The sequence below is a fragment of the Heterocephalus glaber genome, unplaced genomic scaffold (genome assembly GCF_053883595.1).
Source record: "Heterocephalus glaber isolate CG9 unplaced genomic scaffold, H.glaber_assembly_v1.0 deba00001531, whole genome shotgun sequence".
Classification (NCBI taxonomy): Eukaryota; Metazoa; Chordata; class Mammalia; order Rodentia; family Bathyergidae; genus Heterocephalus; species Heterocephalus glaber.
This window is the reverse complement of record NW_028258329.1, coordinates 11,387,218-11,408,489: the sequence shown is the minus strand read 5'-3', so window position 1 is coordinate 11,408,489 and position 21,272 is coordinate 11,387,218. Positions and strand designations below refer to the sequence as shown.

Sequence of the window (21,272 nt, the reverse complement as noted above, 5' to 3'; positions counted from 1 at the left end):
AAATGGACACAAGCACATGGTTTCAAGCATAGAACTGATTTTTTCTTTATGAAAAATAGAATAAGAACTGAAAAATGAAGACGGTCACAAATGATAATTATGAATGCTATTTTTAAAATTCGGGAACAATTATATATGATGAGATGTGAATGTTCTCTGATGTGTTTTAAGCCTCATAATATTAGCATTGTAGTGTTAGCAAAATATTAGCTTAGGTTTGAAAATGTTTCCTAGAGACACTCTTTTATGGAGAAATACAAACTAATTTGGCCAGCCAATTATCACTGTCCAAATTCTCTTAACCCTTGTAGCCAAAGGCACAAAGGTAGTATTATATAAAAGTTGGAGGAAAATTTTAGAAGATTTTGTCTCAACATTAACAGTGTCCCCTTTTTAAAAAAGTCAATCAATTTGATATTGTTAAAATCAAATGGTACAATTATGAGGGATATTCCAGTTCAGTTCTTGCGTGTGCCATCAGTCAAGGCAGGGATTGTACACATGAGCTAGTAGGTCCAGATTTGCTTTGTTAAATTAGGCTTTTATTTTGGAAGGTGTAACTTTAAAGTTAGTGGTAAGTAATTATCTTTACTAAGACACTGAACTTTGGCCAGGCAGTTAACAAATGAAGCCTAAGGCAAGGAATTCTTCCACTCATGTTTTTCAAGCAATTCTCAGTATAATACATATAGCAACAATGTTTTTGCATAGTGGCCTGCATAATAGCCTGTCTTGTCTGTACTTCTCCATAGTCATAATGACCTACAGCCTTTGGGGTCAGGGAGTACTGTCTGCCCTTCATGTGGGAGATGGCCCAGGAAAACTACACATACACTCATACACAAAACAAAGCAAACACAAAACAAAGCAAACAAAAAATAACTTGTTAATACTTTATAGTTTAAGGCAAGTTTGCCTGTGTTTGGGTGGCTATTATGAATTGAATTCTATGCTTTTAACGTAAGATGAGATAGTCTTTGCCCCTTGAGATTTAACTATCCTCTATGAAATTGCTTTCTGTGGACTTCACCTACCGCCAAATAACACTGAGTTTTCTTCTATAGCAGGATTTGATATGGGCTCTAAAGCTATTTAAAAACTAGTACTATCCTTTGTAGCCTTTTTGCTTAGCTTTCTGCAGAAGCAAGTGAAAACCTACATGATATGGGTGTGATGAAAGAGAAGCAGGGGAGGCAGCAAATATGCAAAACCACTGATCTCAGACATTCTCAGATGCTTCTCTAAAAACTTTCTCTACTAGGTTGACCTACATCAAGCTAGGGCAGAAAAGGGATTACTTGAAGGTTCCTCTGAAGGACCCAGCATATTCATATCTGTATTTTAGCTCCTTCCCTCCCTACCAAACTGATCAAATGCAACTTCTTTTCTCTTTCCACAAACCATCACTACTGCTGTGCAATATACCTAACCTTACTGTTTCCAAATTTTCACTTCACTCATTAATACTCATTACGTGAAGGGAACATCTAATTCATATATTAAGACCTTGAAAACCTTCGTGGGTGAATGCCAGGGTAAGACTGCCACATATATTTGTAACATTGATACAGAACCTAGTGGTGATTGTACAAAGATATTTTAAGAATAGTCCTAAAATGTGGTATCAGGCATGTATCCTGGTTCATCTAAGAAATTCTCTCAATAGAATATCTTCAGACACTGTCTCTTAATATTCTTTTACCCACTTAACTACAAGACAAATTTGTTGTTTGGGAAATAATAAAGCATTTGCTTTTTATCTATAGGACAGTTATCAATGAATATAAGTATAACCTTAATTATTAAAATATAGAGTGGCCCTGGTTCTCTGTTCTCTGAAGAGAACATTTATCATCAAAGATGACAAATATTCTGGGTGCTGAGGATATACAAAAGAACCAGAGAGACATGGTCCTTCATTCATAGCACCTATCTTTTGATAAGGCAGATGAACATGGTAAGAAAACTTCATTAATAATTATATACAGAACTGACAGGGAGAAGCACCAAGACTTGTAGAAAATTTTAAATGGCAATCTGAGATCCTAGAAACCCAATACGTTGCAGCTAGATGACAAATACTATTATCAGTTGCCTTAATTTATTGCCTCTGGAATCATAGGAAACTAGTGCTATCAGTGTTCTGAGATCTTGGAATTTCTTTTTGGAAAAAAAAAAACATGCTTTTCCCTTCAGATATTAAACAAGTGAGCAAAACAGTAATAGATTCTGAAAGTCTGAGAAACACCGACTAGAAGTCCATGCTGCTTTGAGTTTATTCTCCCAGTAAAATCCCAAAGTCTGCCCAGTATTTAGTGAGGCTGTGTTTTCTTTCAGTCCCCACAGAGAGGCCTACAGCCTAGTGGATTCTGGCCCAGCATAATCCTCAATTCTAATTAAGCTACTTTGCAAGCCCACTTATCTGACATGAGCACACAGCAAACGATAAAATGATGAGACATTGCCACACTGCAATGAAACCTTTGTTTCAAAATCTAGTCTCTCACGCCTCCCTGTTGAAACCCTAGCACACAAAAGGAGCCTTGACAATCCTATCCCAGGCTCCAGCAGATGCCATGGTGGCAATTGCTCAAATTGCATCCTCTCCCCAGTCTATTCTGCTCAAGGAAGTGGGAAACCACTCCAAGGAGTAACCCATTGTACTGACTCTGCCATGTTGGCTTAGATTGACAGCATCTTTATTTTTTATTTTGCAGTCACACAGCAGTACACTGACAATTGTCCACTTGTAGGCAAATGGGCAAGCTGTCACATTTTAAATGTTGCAATTAGAAATAGTCTAAATTTCCCAGAGGGTTTTTTATTCTAGAATAAAAAGTACAGTGTGCTTATAGAAAGTTTATATCATTTTCTTTTTAAAGAAAGACTTGTAAGTGTAATAGCAAGGATTCATTGTGGATGGCTTATAAAACAGAATATCTCAGCTATAGAAAGAATATTGGAGATTATATGTTCTTATAACAATTTTTCTGAAGTGAGCTTTAAGGGACAAAAATGTAAAGTGACTTGCTCAAAGGCATACAGATAATTGTAGGTTTATTTGGGACAAGAACCTCTGATCTGCCACTTTTGTCTTACAGAGCATTAACTATAAAACCATTGATAGTGCACTGATTGTAAAGGCAAAATAAGCAAAGCCATGGTATTGTATTGAATTGTAAAGTGAGCGTTAGATATGTGTTTAGTAATCACGCATTTTGAAAAGTAATGAAAGTTAATGAACAACAAATGTAAAGAGGTCAAGGAATATCACGGAAAAATGCACAAAGGTAGATTAATCTGAAACACAGAAATGGTCTGTGTGGAATTAAATCCTAGAAGAATAAGATGCATAACAACTTGGGGAACGGTGTGACGGGCACAGGGTATTCACCATGTTTATGTCTGGATGAGAGTACTGCATGTGTGCAAAAGCATCAAACTACACCCTTATTCACTGTGCCTTTTTCCATGTTTCAAAGCAAAGTTTATGTAAATATTTTTTCCTTAGAAAAAAAGCTTTGACTGAATTTCAAAAGTAAGTGGTGAAGTATGGATTTGTATGTTTGAACCTTTACTATAGAACCATGGAGAAAGTAGTGTTAGAGACGCTTCAGGGAATCAGCTTGTGCCCTGGATTCAGGGGAGTCTTCAGCTCCAGTAACAAGACATTTGACTTTCTTCCTGGTTGTTATCTCTGAAAGGGAGTTAATAAGATATTTACCTCCTTGAAGTATAGCAGCTTGTGTGGAAGGCTTGAGGAAATCCTCCCCACTAGAAGGAATGAAGAGAAGTATAATAGTGAATAAATATGACCACTTTATAGCTAACAGAACATCCCCCACTCACCTTCAGCTTAATGTGCCTAGAGAGACACTGATACTAATTCACCTGCTCTGTAATTCCCCCATAGTTCTCTATATGCCTTCAGAAATCATTTTACTATGTCAGAAGCAAATATAAATACCTTCAACTATCAAATATATGCAAGCTTCATTATTCAAAGGTTACTCATTAACTTGTATTGCTCTTTAGCATTTTCATCAAAGACATGTGCCCAAAGTTGAGGCAGATAATTTTGGTTAGAGACTATGATGGTTTTAACACATGATCTTCAAATCCCCTGGTTTCTTCACACGGAGAAATGAGGACTATTTTCCTATGCACGGATGATGAATGGATCTGTTATCTTCAGACCTCTTTTGTGAAGTGTGAGGTCAAGCTGTAAGTGGTGAGGGAGCTTGTACTTTGTTGAAATACTTGGAGTCCTGAGCTGCCATGCTGTGAAGAAATCAAGGCAAATGAAGATACTGTGTGGAGGTGCTCCAGTCTCTGTGTCAGACACCGAAAGGGAGCAGTCTTCAGACGATCCCAGCCCCACACTCAAGGCATCGTGTCTGTCTACAAACACAGAAGAACACAAGTCATCCCCACTGGCTCTTCATTGCATGTCTGGCCCATGGACTCCCTCAGTCTAATAATACGATTGTTTCAAGTCAGTAAGTTTGCAGGTGATTTGTTAGGCAGCCACTAATCAGAAAAGCAGCTTGCGGAAATCTAAAAGTCAAAATTAAATGTCATTCTGCTAAGAGACCAGCTCCCTTGGTATGCAAGACAATGATCCAGTCAGGTGTGCTGGTGCAAACCTGTAATCTCTGCACTCTGGGAAGTGAGGGAGGAGGATCACAAGTTTCAGCCCAGCCTGGGCTACATGGCAAGAAGATCCTGTCTCAGAACAAAACAAAAATAAGAACTGGAAAATGAAAATGAGCCAGTGCCACCTGGAATGTGAAATGAAGAAGTCACGGGTTTGATAGTAGAGAGATACGAGTCCCGATGTCACATATGATGATGATTCTGATTCTTAGTTGCATCTTTTGCCGGAAGAGGAATTCTAATACTTTCTCTGGTATAAGCTCAAGTCTCAGAGTTGTGATAAGAAACATGAGAATGCTTATGAAACCACTTTCTACATTACCCACTGCAGAAGTAGTATTTGTTAAAAGGTATGCTTTCTCCTCAATAGAGATTATATTATGCTGATCTTATTGGCAATTGCTTGTCTTCTAGCCTAGTTCAACAGGGATTTCTACAATGATTGCACTATTGAGAGGAGGCATTCTTTGGCCATGAGAACATAAGGCATTGCTCACGATCCACTCTGAGTCTGCTTTTGTGACATTACTTGAGTTGCAAAATCAGCAAAATCAGTTTCTAATTTGAGGAAACACCAAACCGAGCATCAGAAGAATAGTACAACGTGTACTTGTAACCAAGACATTTATCACCTGCTTTGCTTTTTCACTCCAAGGAGAATGATATTTGTACAATACTGTACTGAACAGAAAAATAGTGTTTCATAAATGTTAGAACCTGTATCTTATGCCTCAAGCACCTTAAAACCAGGAAGTTTGAGTTATGCAAGCTGAAAGAGAAAATTCTCACTGGATCACTAATAGAACCCCCTAACTTTTCCTGACCCCAGAAGGTTTCCTCTTCAAATCCACCTCCTAAGGATGAAGTGTACATCATAATCTGGTCAGTATTTCCTTATTTGGTGCTGTTGCAAAATGGGATAACATTCCTCACCAGGAAAACTTTTAACTGATGTAAATACTGGGTGCTCACAGTGCAAGGGAAGTGTCAGGTGACTGCTTTATTGCTAAAGTAGCTCTGGCAGGGGGTGGGGGCTCAGCTCAGTTATATATAATGGAATTCATTCAGAGTATCAGATTAAGTTTGCTCTTGTGTCGTTCTAGTCCTATTTTTTTTCTCCCAACACTACTGTATTTTCCTACATCGTCTTGAAGTCTCCTCCCTGTGTGGATGTTGGTTTACATCCCCCCACCCTATGTCTCTTAACAGGCTCCTTGGTGCAGCTGGAATTAATGCTTCCTGTCATTTTAAATAATGTGACATTGAAATACAATTTTTTAATGTGCTGGCATTTAACATGCCACAATATTTCAGTTATTTTACATTCATTTGGGTGCACTAGTGTTATTACAGCTGTTATGAAATTCTGACAAAGAGGTGCATTTCTTTCTTCTGTTCCACCATAATTGCTTTTTGCTGCATCTCTGAACCGTAACCATGGCGATCTACAACATTCATCAGAGGACCTCTTGTTATTTCCCTGGTGTGAATGAAAAACAAAGTGATATAAATACTAGAAGTTTTTAAAAGGCAGCCTTTTCTTTTTCTTTCTCCTGTTCACTTTCCTTATGTATTTTTTTCTTGTTTTTCTTTTTAATAAATTTTTGCTAATATGGAGGATGTATTGAGAGGAAATCAAATTGCACGGCTTTTGATTTTTCCTTATTTTTTAATGGAGAAATTCTGTATACAGGGTCTTTCTGTGGAAAGCATAGAGAGTGATCTTAAGTCAGTGCTTTCAGAAAGAAGGAACTGTTGTCACCAATGAAAAAAGGAATAAAGGTTTAGTCTTTTCTAAATTTGACTTCTTACAAACAAGTCCTTGTTTGAGCCTCCTAATGTAGAATATCATTACCATGTTGAAACCATCTTGTTGATATTTTAACTTGCTTTTCCTTTTGGGTAAGGAGGCCAAAATGGTCATGCCCTGGATGGACTTTAAATTGCCATCTCTCTGGCAATTTAGGAGGATGTTGGGAGGTCACCCATTCAGGAGGATGTTGGGAGATCACCCATTCTCATTTCTTTGCACTGTCTCCAACTCTTTAGAACTTACGTGTTTTTTTTTCTTATTATGTGGGACTTGAAGTTGCAGGTAAAGTTAATTAGGGATTTCTAGCAGGTATTCCATCTGATAACATAGTGCAGTAAACTGATGGTGTCCTGCTGTATTGGTATGCCAAGACTAGCAACAAATTGATAGTTCCATTGGAGCATTGGTTAATTCCTAAAGTAGCTTCTTTGCTAGTGATTCGAAGGTAACAGAATGTCTAGTTTTAATTCATTGGAATATTATTCATAAATTTTTCCACAGCTAACTTCCAAAAAGTTTACCTCACTTTCTCTCTTCCTTGATTTATTATTTCCCTTTGGACATCTAAAACTATGAATTATTTAACACTGTATTTTTTACGAAGAAAAGCATTTACAAGAATGAATCTGGATCCAAGATGGTGGAATAGAGGCATCCAGCGCTCATCGGCTCCTGCTCAAGGAAGAACAACAATCACAGGTAAATTTAGAGGTGAGTGACAGTATGAAAACCCTGGAAATCAGTATGAGAGAGACTGGAAATTTCTATGATGCAGAGATGTGGTACAACAGCACAGAAAGAAAAGCAAAATACCCATCATCAGCCATTCTACCTCTATGTCTCAGGGAAGGTGAGTCTCCTCTGCAAGGGCAAGGGTGATAGAGTTATGGTAAAGTATTAGAGCAGATGTGGCAGTCTGAGCCACTACAAGGTTGACTAATCCTCACAGCTTGTAGTCCACTTAGATAATAGCTTGGAATCTGCTTTGGAAAAGGATCTCACATCAACTTTTCATGAAACTTCAAGGTGCTGTAGCTGGGTGCCACCTTGAGAACTGATCTATTGTATGAGTGTAGGGTGCTCTATGTATCAGAATCCCCGGCATCTTTACATTTCTGGGATTCCACAGATGTCTATTGTATTGGCTCAGGAAGTGGTAGTTCCCTTAAGAACCTAACTTGACCCAGTAGAGTAACTGTCACATAAGTCTGCTCAGTGTGCAGACTTGAGGAAATCCCACACAAAGGGAAGAAATGGTGCCATCCTAGAAAATCAAGAGATCAAGGTGTGGCCATCTGTGTGTGACCTTGTTCCAGTGCCAGGACTGAAAGTGGTGACTTATGCAGTTTCTGATGCCCCTCCCTTCTACAAGGAGGGGTCCACCACTGACAGGATGAGGAGGAAATAGAATGGTTCCTACTCCTGTCCTCTTCCCCAGGACATGCTGAGTGAACCTTGAGCAATTCAATGGTTCAGGCTGTTTTCCTTTTCCCAGGGCACAAAGCCAAAGAGTACCATGAGGAGCTTTCCCTGATGCCAGGCACAGTCCAGCTCCCAGTTGTGCACACCACAGGCCCAGTTCCTGCTACCACCTCACCTATGCAGTTCCACCTTTCTACCTCCCCACCTTGCCCAACCACACATAACTATCAAGACTGGGCAAGAGCACCATAGTTCAGGTGTGGCAAATTTCACCACCTCCTCTCCCCGTGCAGCATCTAGGCCAGCATTACTGTTTAAAGAACAAGTGCTACAGACTCCTCACCATTGCTGAGGTTGCCACAGTGAGGAGCCCTTGCTAGGAGCAGCAAGAGCATTAACAGTGCCTGAGGGTACTCCCATCACCTGACACTCACCGTTGGTCCTGTTGTAGGTGAGGCCATGTGGTAAGCACCCCACATAACACACTCTGATGTCAACATGGCACCTGCATAAACAGCTGAAGCATCCCCACTGCTGTGTGGCCTGTAGAAACAATAAGTCGTTCTGACTCTTGCCAAGTGTGTACCATGCCCAAAGTCATTAATCCCAAAGATATGGGGAGACTACTTCATGATGTCCAGCTAGAACTAAATCCAACATTATATAATAAACCGAAGCCTCAAGACACATCCTTGGGAGAAAGCACCTTACTAAGAAGATGAACACATAAAAGTGATAGAAATACTCAGTTCACTAGATGCACAAGTCTCAATGTAGGAGCACAATAAATATGAAAAAAAAAACTATGTATTATGATGCTCCCAGAGGAACATATTAACTTTATCGACAAATCCCCCACAAAATCAATAAATTTGAGATGACTAAGATTTAAAAGAATGATTATTTTAAAAAATAATCAAAATGCAGCGAAATACAAATAGTTAAAAGAAATTAGGAAGATAATTCAGCAAATGAATGAGAAACTCTACAGACATAGAGATTTTGAAATAAAACCAAGCACAATTCTTGGAAATGAAGAGTTCAATAAGTGAAATTAAAAAAAAAATACAGCTGAAAGCCTCAACAACAGACTAAATCAAGCATGAAAGAGAATATCTGAACTTGAAGACAGGTCTTTTGAAATATCACAGTCAGACAAAAGGGGGAAAGGGAGAGAGAGATAGACAGAGGAAGGAGGAAAGGGGTTGGAGGGGTGAGCAAAGGAAATAAGAATGAAAAGAACATTCAAGTCCTTGGGACATTGTTAATCAAAAACCCCACACTTTTGGGTAAGACTATCCAAACTTAGGAGAAGAATCTTGATATCATAGAAAACTTATTCAAGAAAATAACAGCTGAACATATCCCCCAAATTGGGAAAGAATTCCAAATAGACAAGAATAGGACATATCTTCACCATGGCGTATTAGAGTCACACTATCAAAAATATGAGACAAAGAAACCTAACATCTGTCAGAGAAAAGTGCCACGTCATCTCTATGAGCATCATCATTAGGGTCATAGCAGATTACTCAGCAGAAACTGTACAGGCCAAGAGAGAAGTGAATGCTGTATTCCTAGTCTGAAATAAAACTTTCAAGCAGGCAAGAATACTCTATGGAGTAAGGCCATCCTTTAAGAATGAAAGAGAAATGTTGTCTTTCTAAGACAAGCCAAAGCTGAAGAAATTCACATTGACTCCACCAATCTTACAAAAATGCTTAAGAAAGAAAGACAACTATCATCACGAAAGCATGCGAAAGTATAAATCCCACTAGAAGTGTAGATATATACAAAAATAGGAAAGACTCTAATACCATTGTTACATATGTAGTAAACCATCAAACCACAAAGGTAGACAACAGAGGAAGAACATTCAAAATAACTACAATAAAATCAGCAAAATGACAGAATTACTTGCCTATCAATACTAACCTTGAATGTAAACAGAATGAGTACTCCAATTAAAAGATTCAGAAGAACTCAAGGGATTAAAACAAACAAACCAAAAAAACCCAAATAAACAATTCTGCCAAGAAGAAACTCACATAGACTGAAAGGATGGAAAGCAATGTTCTAAGCAAATAGAAAAATAAAGTAAGCAAAGTAGCTATACCTAAATCTGGCAAAATAAACTTTAAGACAAAATCTGTAAGAAGAGACAAAAACAGTCACCAATGATCAAGGGATCAATGTAGCAAGTAGATACAACAATTGTGTGTCTAATGTCAGAGCGCCTGGTTTACATATAAACAAAAACGCTATCAGACCCAAAGGAAGACATGGACTCCAGTACAGAGATGGGTAGTTCAATACCCACTTTCATCAATGGGCAGATAATTCAGATAAAAAATATCAAAGAAATTTCTTTAAACTATTCTATAGACCAAATGGAATTAATAGACATTTAAAGGACAGTTAATCCAATAGTTGTAGAATACATTTTTTATTAGTACTTGGGATGATCTCTATAGATTACTCATTAAGTTAAAAATCAAGTCTTACATTCAAAAAATTGAGATTATATCCTGTATCTTTTCTGATCATGATGGAATAAAACTATTAGTAACAACAAGACAAATTTTTAAAATTATAGGAACACATGGAAAATAAAGCAACTCATTTTTGTGTAATGGTTGTTAAATAATTTTAATTTAAAAATTTCTTAAATGAAAATGGAAAAACACCTTACCAAAGCATATGTAATATAATGAAATCAGTATTAAATGGGAAGTTTCCAGCAGTTAGTGCCTACATTTAAAAAAATAGAGGGCCAGAAGTTTAGCTCAGTGGTGCCAGCGCTTGCCTGGAAAGCACAAGATCCTGAGTTTGATCACTGGTTCTGCAAAAAACAAAATAAATAAAATAAAAAATAGAAAGGTTTAAGTAAAAAACCTAATGATGCATCTCAATGTCTTGCACAAACAAGAAAAAAGTGAAATTCAAAATTAATAAAACAAAAAAAGGAAGATTAGTGCAGAATTAAACGAAACAGAGATTGTAAATAATGCACACACAAGATTAAATCAAGGTTTGCATTTTTAAAGATAAAATTAAGAAACAGTTAGATACACTAACCAGGAAAAATAAACAGGAAAGCCAAATAAATAAAAGCAGAGAAGAAAAGGCAGACATTGCATCTGGTACTTTAGAAATTCAAAGGCTCAAACTAGATTACTTAAAAAATACATGCTAAAATAGAAAACACAGATGAAAGGGATAAATTTCTGAATATATGTGATCAACAAAAATTGAACCATAAGGGTATGAAAAATCTTAAGATACCAACAACAAATATGAGATTAAATTAATGTGAAGTCTCTCTACAAAGAAAATCCCCAGAACAGATGGCCTCACTGCTGAATTGTACCAAACTTTTAAAGAAGAATTAATATCAATTTTTCCACAAGTATCCCAAAGAATGGAAAGGAAGGAAATCCTCCCAAACTAATCCTATGAGGCCAGAATTATCCCATTACCAAAATCAGAAAAGAACACAGGAACAGAAAACACTAATGACTCTTATGAACATAGATGCAAAAATGTTCAACGAAATTCTAGAAAATTTAATTCAACAGCCCATAATAAAGATCATTCATCATGATTTACTTGATTTCATTCTGGCAAATTAGGTATAGAGGGGTCATACCTCCACATTAGCAAAGGTTATCTATGACATATTTATGCCCAGTATCATATACTGAATGGGGAAAAGCAAAGCATTTCCTCAAGAAAGAAGACAAGGATGTGCACTAACTTTTATTCAATATAGTGCTAGGAGATTTAACCAGAGCAACTGGGCAAGAGAAAGAAAATGAAAGGTACACAAATAGGAAGAGAAAATCAAATTATCCCTGTTTCAATATGTTTTGGTTCTACATATAGAAAAGCCTAAAGATGCCACCAAAAAAATTATTATAACTGAGAAGCAAACTTAACAGAACAAGAAATCAACATACAAAAATCAGCAGCTTTTCTATACACGAATAACTAATACACTGAACAAGAAATACTTACAGTAATATTCAAAATAGCTGCAGGGTGGGAGATTTAGCTCAGTGTTTCTGCCTCCTGCCCCGCAAGCGCAAGGACCCAAGTTTGATCCCCAGTACCATAAATAAATAAATATATACATACATAGAGAACTAGGCAAACCATTTGGGCAAGGGATTTAGCTTAGTGGTTCCAGCAGCTGCCGTGCAAGTGCAAGGTCATGAGTTCGATCCCTGGTACCAAAAAAAAAAAAAAAAGAAGAAGAAGAAGCAGCTACAAAACTAACTTGGAATAAACTTAAGGGAGTAAAAGTCCTTTACAATTAGAATTACTTAATACAAATGAAAGAATTTGAATACAGGAAAGTGTGAAAGACCTCTCATATTCATAAATTGGAAGAATATTGTTAAAATGTCTCTACTGCCCAAAAGGATTCACAAACTCAATATAATTCCCATGAAATACAATGATATTCTTCAGGGAGCTAGATAAAAACAACTCTAAAACTCATATGAAGTCATGAAAGACCCTAAATCGCTATAGAAATTTTGAATAAAAGGAGCAAAACTAGAGGCATCACAATATGTGATTTCAAGACATATTGCAGGGCCATAGTAGCCAAAGCAGATATTGGCATAGAAACAGACCTATACACTAATGGAACTGGGTGAAGATTGCAGAAATAAACCCATGTATTCACAGCCAACTGATTCTTCACAAAGGAGCCAAAAATCACACAGAGAGAGGACAGCTTCTTCAATAAGTCCACTCTTTGTTCCACTACCCACTGCCCTGTTTGCACCCAGCCCACACTTCCTGACCCGAGCAAAGGTAAAGTTAATGTTCCACCAGCAATTCACATTTACATACCTCCCTGTAGTTTACAAAGAGATTATTCCTGATCATTTCATTATCTCCTATACAATTCAATTATATCAACATGGAAATCATTATCTTTATCTCCAGATAAAAAGACTAAGGCTTTCAGGCTTGACATAATACTATTTCAGGTCCTGTATACCTACCTTCTCTTTTATATGAGCAAAGCTTTATTCATTCTTCTATTTACTTATTCAATAAACACTTGGTGAGCATGTACTAGGTTAGACACTGTTACATGATGGAAGGTAAGTCATCAAACAAAGGTTTGTGAGCTGAGAAACAAATATCCAGGTGATTCACTAACCCAAGGGGATTAGGGGATGTGATGTAATCTGAGGGTAAAGGACACCAAAGATTGGATAAAAAAGTATTCTGAGATGGCAAACAAAATTAGAATGGTCATTTGGTTCAATTCTGTCTCTTGCTTCCTTCAATGTTTAGCTATAAGAATCCTAATTCAAACTTGCCTCAGTAAACGAAAAGGTCTCCTTACAGACTACAAATATGGAAAGAAATTCACATGTAAAGCCAAAAGGCATTTAAGCTCCATTTCAGAAAGAGAATTGCTATAGGAAACAGAAAAAAAAATCTGATACACAGTGTAAAAAGAAAGTCAAACAGAAGAACTTAGGAAAAGTATTAAACATATTATCTAAGCCAATGCAATCATATATATATATGCTCACATGAAGGCACACAGTAATCACAAGTAGATTAAATCCTTCTGAAAACAGAAGTAAACTTTAGCTAGTATAGAAAAAACATCTTTAAGAAAGAAAAATAAAATACTGGATCATGGATTCAAGGAAGGCTTGAGTAGCAGGTAGATTCAGAATACCAGGAGTAGAGCACAGTGCTAGGTGTCTTATTTCTCCATCCCTTTTTTTCTGTTTCTGCACACATTAAACTTATACTTTCTCACCACAGGCTTTATTTCTTCATGTGGCATTGACAGCCTCATGCTCCATGTTGTAAGATTCCCACCATCCCATAGGGAATGACTTGGTTTTTCAATTTTAGTGTGAAAAAATTCCAGAGATGGATTCTGACTGTCCCACTTCTTGATTAACTGTATCCAGAGGAGGCCAAGTTTTTATGAGCACATGCAAACACTGAGGTGGCCATTTGCTTTGTGAGGGCAGGGACAGAGTGGGAAGTTTCCCTGTGAAGGATGAAAGGATGTTAAACAGAAAACTCAAGATTAGTACTACAGAAAAGGGCCAGCAAAAAAGGTCAGATCCTAATAGCACTCTACCATCAAAATAAACTCCAGATAGAATAAAATAGAATGCACAAGAAAATCTGTAAGAATTACACAAAAATCTAAAATCTTCATCCCTATATAGAAGAAAATGTTCTAAGGATATGAATAAAAACAGGAAAACATCAGTAGCCTTGATGTAATTTCTATGTTCTGCTTGAGAAACATAAAAAAACTAAAAGAAATTCAAAGTGGAACATTCAAATATCTTTATTTATCAAAATCCTAAAGACTTTAAAGAGAAAAGTAAATACTGTTTCAACTTTGGTAAGCGATGCATACCCAAACAAGCATAAGGTGAAAAATAACTTTAATGATGATGAACTGGCAACATATAAGTAATCTTCATAATATTTGTGTCATGTGATTCATTAATTCCATTTTAAGTGATGCATCTTAATATTTTTAGACAAAGAAGTTCATTGCAATATGAGTACACAAAAAAACTGAAAACAGCTGAAATATATATTGAGGAATTAGTTCTGTGTTTTCAGTCCTTTACCATTTCAATTAGATTTCATGGCTCATTTTAACTGGATTTTATCATTACTCCAAACTCTCTAGCCTCTGTGTTTTCATCAGCTCTCTGTCTGACACATCCCCAACTGTAGATGATGCTGTCCCCAACATTTTAGTTTCATGACAAAAGTTCTTAAGACAAGCCATTCTGGACACAGGTCTCATTTATGAATCCCTGGAATTGGCTTCAAATAGATTATGCTCCCTTGATGTAGGTTCCCACCCAGAGCCCTGATATGGCCTCCCAGTCTGAGTGGTTTCCTGAATTGTAAACATTCTCAGTCTTGACACTTGAACCAGCGTGGCTGCCTTAAAGAGGCACAATCTCAGCCCAGTAATATCTTCTTCATTCCCTGGTTTTCTTAATCAAGTCAGTCCCTCTGCCTTACACTTTCATATTCCGAAGTATCTTTACTATCTGATACCTGTTAGCTATAAAGGTATATTTATTTTTTTTAGTTACTGACTAATGGTATCTCTCTCATGAGTGATTAGTGAGGAAAGAATAAGATCCATGCATGCAATGTCTGCTTTGCAAATTTCTGCATTCCTAGTCTCTAAAAGCCATCCCAGCACAGAGCAGATAATCCATATAGATATGTTGAGAAAGGACTACATGCTGCTGTATCTTTAAAAATGTCATGCATCACTGAAAATGAATTTTTAAAAAATAAAAACATTTTAATACAAATACTGTACATAAAGCTGTATGCAAGATATGATCATATATTTATATAGTTCGATAGCTATGTGTGCAAGAAGAAATTGCTTGAAACTAATTATCTCTGATATATTTCTGGATTTTCTTGATAGGATAAAACAAACTTTGTTTCTAACTGTCTTGTATTTTGAAAATTTTCTACAATGAAATTAAAAGGCTTTTTTTGGTCTGGAAAATATTCTGAAAAGAATAATGTGGCCTATAGCTAAGGAGAAGTCATACACAATGTTGTCTGTCTTGTGTTGAGGAAACTGTGTTAAATGGACTTTTCTTCCTGGCCCAGCTCGAGTCCCTGGAGGGGCACCAGGTCTGAACTCCCGGTTAGTAGACTGGGAATTCTGTGTGTACCCCCTCCAGGTGGTGATCACAGAAACCTGCAACTGGATGGCTAGACTGAGCTGGGCCTCCTGTCCTCACCAGAAGTATTGGTCTTCACACTCACAGGATCTGGGTCTTTTAATCAAAAAAATAAGGCAGGACAGCCATGTCTCCAAGCATGGAGCGAACGGTTTAGAATAGCTGGCCTTTGAAACCTAATGGTAAACACCAAGTAATAAATGAAAAGAACAAAGATAAAAGGTGATGTATAAAAAACATGATATATATTGTGTATTTTTACATGTATTTGCATATATGCATATAATAAGGGTAGATTCTTTTTCTCTAGGATTTGAAATTTTGTATTTACTGAATTTTGGATAAAAGTGGATGCCAGCAATTTTCCTTGGCATTCTCAAGGACAGATGGTAGAAAAGGAAGCATTAAAGAAAAGGAATTAAAGAGGTATTTGAGCTTATGACAGGACAGTTCTGAAAAGCTTTAAACACACGTGTGTGCACGCACGCACATGCACACACACACACACACACACTAATTTACCTCCAGAAATTTAGTTGACCCTTACTTGTCATCATTGAGGAAAAGTATGAAACTCTACTGAAAATTCCATCAAATCAAAATAAACACGTGTTAGCTTCATCAGTAAATCAGTAAATTTAATATACATAAATGTCTTCTTTTGTGAAGCATTGTTCTATGTTTCTTTTAACTGTCATCAAAGTAGTTTTCATGTATGCTATCCTCTTCTGAGTTTTTCTTGAATAGCTCAGAATCTAACAATTTTTCTGCTTATTTAAGTGAGGAAAAGGGGAATGTTTCTTATTTTCTTTCTATTTTATGCAGTAAGTAAAATCTGAGACTTTATCTTAACTGACTTTCCACTTAAAATTATTTTCAGATTATAAATGAAAAAATGTTCAACATCACTGGTCATTTGAGAGATGCAAATGAAAACAATGCTGAGATTCCACCTCACTCCAGAAAGAATGGCTGCTATCATGAAATGAACGAATAACAAATCCTGGCAGGGCTGTGGGGAAAGAGGAACCCTGCTCCACTGCTGGTGGGAGTGTAGACTGGTGCAACCACTGTGGAAATCAGGATGAAGATACCTCAAAGAACTAGGACTGGAAGTCCCATTTGACCCTGCTATTCCACTGCTGGGGATCTTCCCCAAAGAATTAAAAGAATCATACCACAGTGATATATGTGTGCCCATGTTCATAGCAGCACAGTTTGTAATAGCTAAAACTTGGAAACAGCCCAAATGCCCATCAACTGGAGACTGGATAAAGAAAATGTGGGTTTTTTTTTATAAAATGGAGTACTACTCAGCCATAAAAAATGAGAAATTAGAGACATTTATAGTTAAGTGGATACACACTGAGGAAATACTCTCAAGTGAAATAAATAGGACACACATGGATAAATACCAAATAGTTTCTCTGGTGTGAGAAACTGAAAGTGTAAATAAGGACTAAAATGTATAATAGGTAATGTGAAATAGGAATAAAAAGGGCAAAGGGGAAGGAAGTGGGAGGGCTAGGGGAAAGGATAGAAGGGAATGGGATTAATATGAGAAAATGGAAAAATAGGAACAAAATCTTTGTAAATAGGGAGGAATGGAGGGGTTGAAGGGAGGGCTGGGCAAGGGTGAAAAATAAGAACCAAGAGAGATTATGTAAAGGTGCAAATTTCCAATGATGAATGTCATTATATTGTATACCTAAAATGTACCAATGATTAGAATGAATAATTGATAGTGCAAAATAGGAAGAAAATGTCCAGAGGGGTAGGGGTAGTGGGGGGGCCAGGGGAAAGGAAAGAAGGGAAAGGAAAAATGCTGAGAAATGGAAAAAATGGAAATAAAGTCTTTGTAAATAGGGAAGGGTAGAGGGGGTGAAGGGAGGGCTAGAAAAAAAATTATTTTCAGATTAGCTTTATTCACTAACATCTACAATGGTAGAATAGGGACCTTGCTTCTCTGATATATTGTTTCATAAATATAATAAATTCAAATTACATTTTTGTGTATCCCAATATTTCTCTTTGGCATGCTCTATATATAGTACTTAGGCTTTCCATTAATTACAGAACATAATTCATTCTAAAGTCAACTAATTTACTACTCTTGAGTTCTACACAAAAATTGTCATTTGTGGTATTATTTCTCGTGTGAATATCCAGGTTTCCTTGATATATGATGAGCTCTGCTCTCAAAAAGGGAATCCAGCCTTATCTCTCTCTTCTCCCTAGAGGGGTAATCAAATTTGTATTCTTTTTTCCAAATTGAGTGAATATTGGAAGACTTTTAAGTAGCACCAAGCATTTCAAGAGAAACTTCTTAGAGCATCAGCGACCCACTTTCAAAAGTTGTAGTTACATTCAAGAATTACCAGAGGCAAATAAAGACCTTAAAACAACTTTCAAAACTATGCCTCTGATACATCACATCAAAATTGTGAGGGAAATCTCTAAGAATAGTAAAAAAGAGGTAGGAAGAGAGTTTTCCCCTACCCCAAGGTGCATGTAGGAGGAAGGAGAATGGTTCATGGGGCTCATGGTCACGTGTTAGAGGGGAGGCCATCTTGCTCTCCCATCCACAGAAGGCTGATGGCTGAACAGTGGGATCCATGTGTTCTCTTCTGCAGCCCAAAAGCAGAATGTAGAGAGGTTCTTGGGGAACTTGCCATGGAACCTTGAGAGGCTAAGGATGATCTGTGAATACACAGTGAGTTTCTACATTCACCCAGAGAAATAGAAGGCAAGAGACCAGGCAGAAACTCCATGAGCTGAGTTCCACTTGCAGAGTTTAGTGTAGCAAAATGCAGTTTTGCTATGGACCAATGGACATTCTTGAAGGCAGGCTTATGTTAGTTGTATGGAAAGGCCCCATCCCAAGGGGATTTCTGCCAGGATATTAACACTTCAGGGGTTGCTGCAGAACCAAGAGCAAAGGGTGTGTGCCAGAGACCAGACAGAGTACAGAACCCCCATCAGTAACCAAAGGAGCTCACTGAGGGAGCCTCCAACCAGCTTACACACATGTTATACCCATGAGAAGGCGCTAATAGCTGAGCTGCTGCCACCCAGAGGCTCTGGTTATAGGTTATTAAAAAGCACTTATTCAGGTAACATTTTACTTTTGCTCCCTCCAATTTCTATACCTCTTTCTACAGCTCTGGAAGAGACAAAAGGGGTAGCATAAGTGAGCAAAAGAAATCAGGACTGTAGATCCCCTCTCTTTGATGCTCATCTATAAACCAAGACAAAGGAAAAAAGAGAAAGTTGAGTTTTATAAGATCTACTCTTGTTTTGTTAAATTGGATTGGACTTTTTTTTTCTCAGTACCAGGGATCGAACTCAGGAACTTGCGCTTGTGAAGCAGGCACAGTGTCACTGAGCTAAATCCCTGGCCCTGGATTGGACTTTTTAAAACCTGAAATGAGATGCTATGAAGACCCAGGACCAGGGTGAGATATCATCACTAGGCAAGGAAGAAAGATCTGCTGCCAGTTGCTTGAAGAAAGTGGCTGGAGAAAAATAAAATGACATTTTGTTCACACTGCATTGAGAGCAGTCTGCTAGGTAACTTGGTTACCTGTCTGTACCAGTACTCTGTGTGTCCTCACTTATGATGTGCAGCTCAGTTTGATTCCATCTCCCCAGAGTGTCACTACTGGGTGACAGGGTGACCACTCCACTAGAGGTTGCTGCCTCTATGGCGAAGCATGGCCCGTTTCACTTCACTTGGGTGCTTGGCACTGAGGAAGCTGAGGTACACCTCTGTGAGACATCAGACTTGCCTTTTTCTCCTACGTCTCCCTATGTTCATGGGGCCTCAGTGGTACACTGGAGCCTCCAAGACTCCAGCTGTTCATGGTGAAGAATGAAGAAGAACGATGCTCAAGTATCATTTTAAATTTTCATTTCCAGCTCTGCCCTACTCCCTCTGCCCTACTCTGATTTGCTGAGTTCAGTGGGTACTGAATGGGGATAAGGGACCAAACTTTGTGACCCATTTCATGCTGAATGTGGACTCACCCTCTTCTTTGAGGGCTAAGGCTATGCGACTTATTGTCTTGAGTAATTTATGTTACTGCCTAACAAATTGCAACAGTGGTTTTTGTCCTGCAGTTTTGGTTAGGAGTTCAGACAGCGCAGCTGGGTCTCCTGCTCAGGGTCTCATGAGGGTATTAAGATGTCAATTACACTGAAATCTCAATAACTCTAACACTCTCTTTTTTTGTGAGACAAAGTCTTTCTATATATTTCATATATATTTCTATATGCTATATACTAGTATATTTCTATATACTATCCTTGAACTCACTATGTAATTCAGGCTGGCCTGGAACTTAAAGTGATCTTCCTGTCTCAGCCTCCCAAGAGCTGGAATTACAGGCGTGTACCACCATACTTGCCTTTGACATCATCAAGCACACAGGAGAAGAATCTACTCCCAACACTGGACAGAATTCCCTTCCCTGTGGCTGTGTAACTGACAGCCCTATCTTCCTCCTGAGTGTTGTCTGAAGTTCTAGAAGTGGCTCATAGTGCCGTGGCTAGTGACCCTGCCAAGGACTGGTTCTGACATGAACATTTGCTCCTTCAAGACTCTTAGGAGGATTTCCCCCTGTAGTCTGCTTATGTGGAACTGTATTTAAGATACCATAATCATGGGAATGACATCCCACAGCCTCTCCATTTCCTATTGGTTAAAAGTAAGGCACACACCAGCTTTCACTCAGGAAAGGGAGTCATACAAAGAGATGCTTCACCAGGGGAAAGGGTACCTTAGAGTGTATCCTCCCCTTCCTGGTTTGCTCTTCTACCAGATGACTCCTTTCTCATAGATCTCTTTGTCCTCTTGTGTTCATAGACTTCCACATGCTCAGGCTTTTTAGAAATGCCAAAATACACCTGTTCCTTTACCCCACAGCCAACCCTTTGGTAAGGACTTTAAAATGTCACCTTTAAAATACACCATGCTCTAGTACTTTCTAACATCTCCACTTCTGTGTACTCTTTACTCTAGGTACCGTGTTTTTCTCCAACACTGCCACATTTCCCAGCTTCTATGTTTCTGCTTGATTACACTCAAATTCCATCACAATAACCAGAGTAAACTTTTACAAGGGTTCTAATTACTTTGCATTTTGAATAATTTAGACCAAATGACCTAACAGAACATTGACCTAAAAAAACATTCTATCCATCAGCAGCAAAAGCTTACAGAAGGTATATTCTTGTTAGTAGAAACACACAAGCTACCAACACCAAGTCATTAAGAAATAGAAAATCTGAACAGACCAATAATGAATATTGAGTCAGCAATAAAAATCTCTTGAAAAGTCCAAACCAGATTGTTTAGAATCTGAATTCTACAAAGATGAAATAATACCAGTTCTTTGCAAATTATTCCAAAACCTTGAAGAGTGGATACTTTCAGACTCATTTTTTATGGTTCTGCTGTACTTTTTATCATTAATTATGTTTATTGGTACAATTTAGATACACATAATGATCACATTCATCACATGGAATTTGTACCTGTTCATGATGTAGCTTGATTCTTATTTTTTTTCATTCCTCTCCCCTCCCTTCTATCCTTCTTCCTCTTATTTACAAGAGCTTTCTTTCCATTTTATCTTTCTTTTTGAGTT

At 37.6% G+C, this 21,272-nt stretch overlaps 1 long non-coding RNA gene across 3 annotated transcripts in view; it reads right to left on the bottom strand.

Moving 5' to 3' along the window:
* LOC110350730 (uncharacterized) overlaps positions 1-21,272 on the bottom strand; it is a 65,584-nt gene that overhangs the window by 19,233 nt on the left and 25,079 nt on the right. For 2 of the 3 annotated variants that reach the window (XR_002397515.2, XR_015441721.1), the window contains exons 3-4: positions 8,326-8,434; positions 3,725-3,774 (exon numbers count right to left, since the gene is read on the bottom strand). This is a non-coding gene — a long non-coding RNA (uncharacterized LOC110350730). The remainder of the gene's footprint in view (positions 1-3,724; positions 3,775-8,325; positions 8,435-21,272) is intronic. The other variant, XR_015441722.1, reaches the window with a different exon arrangement.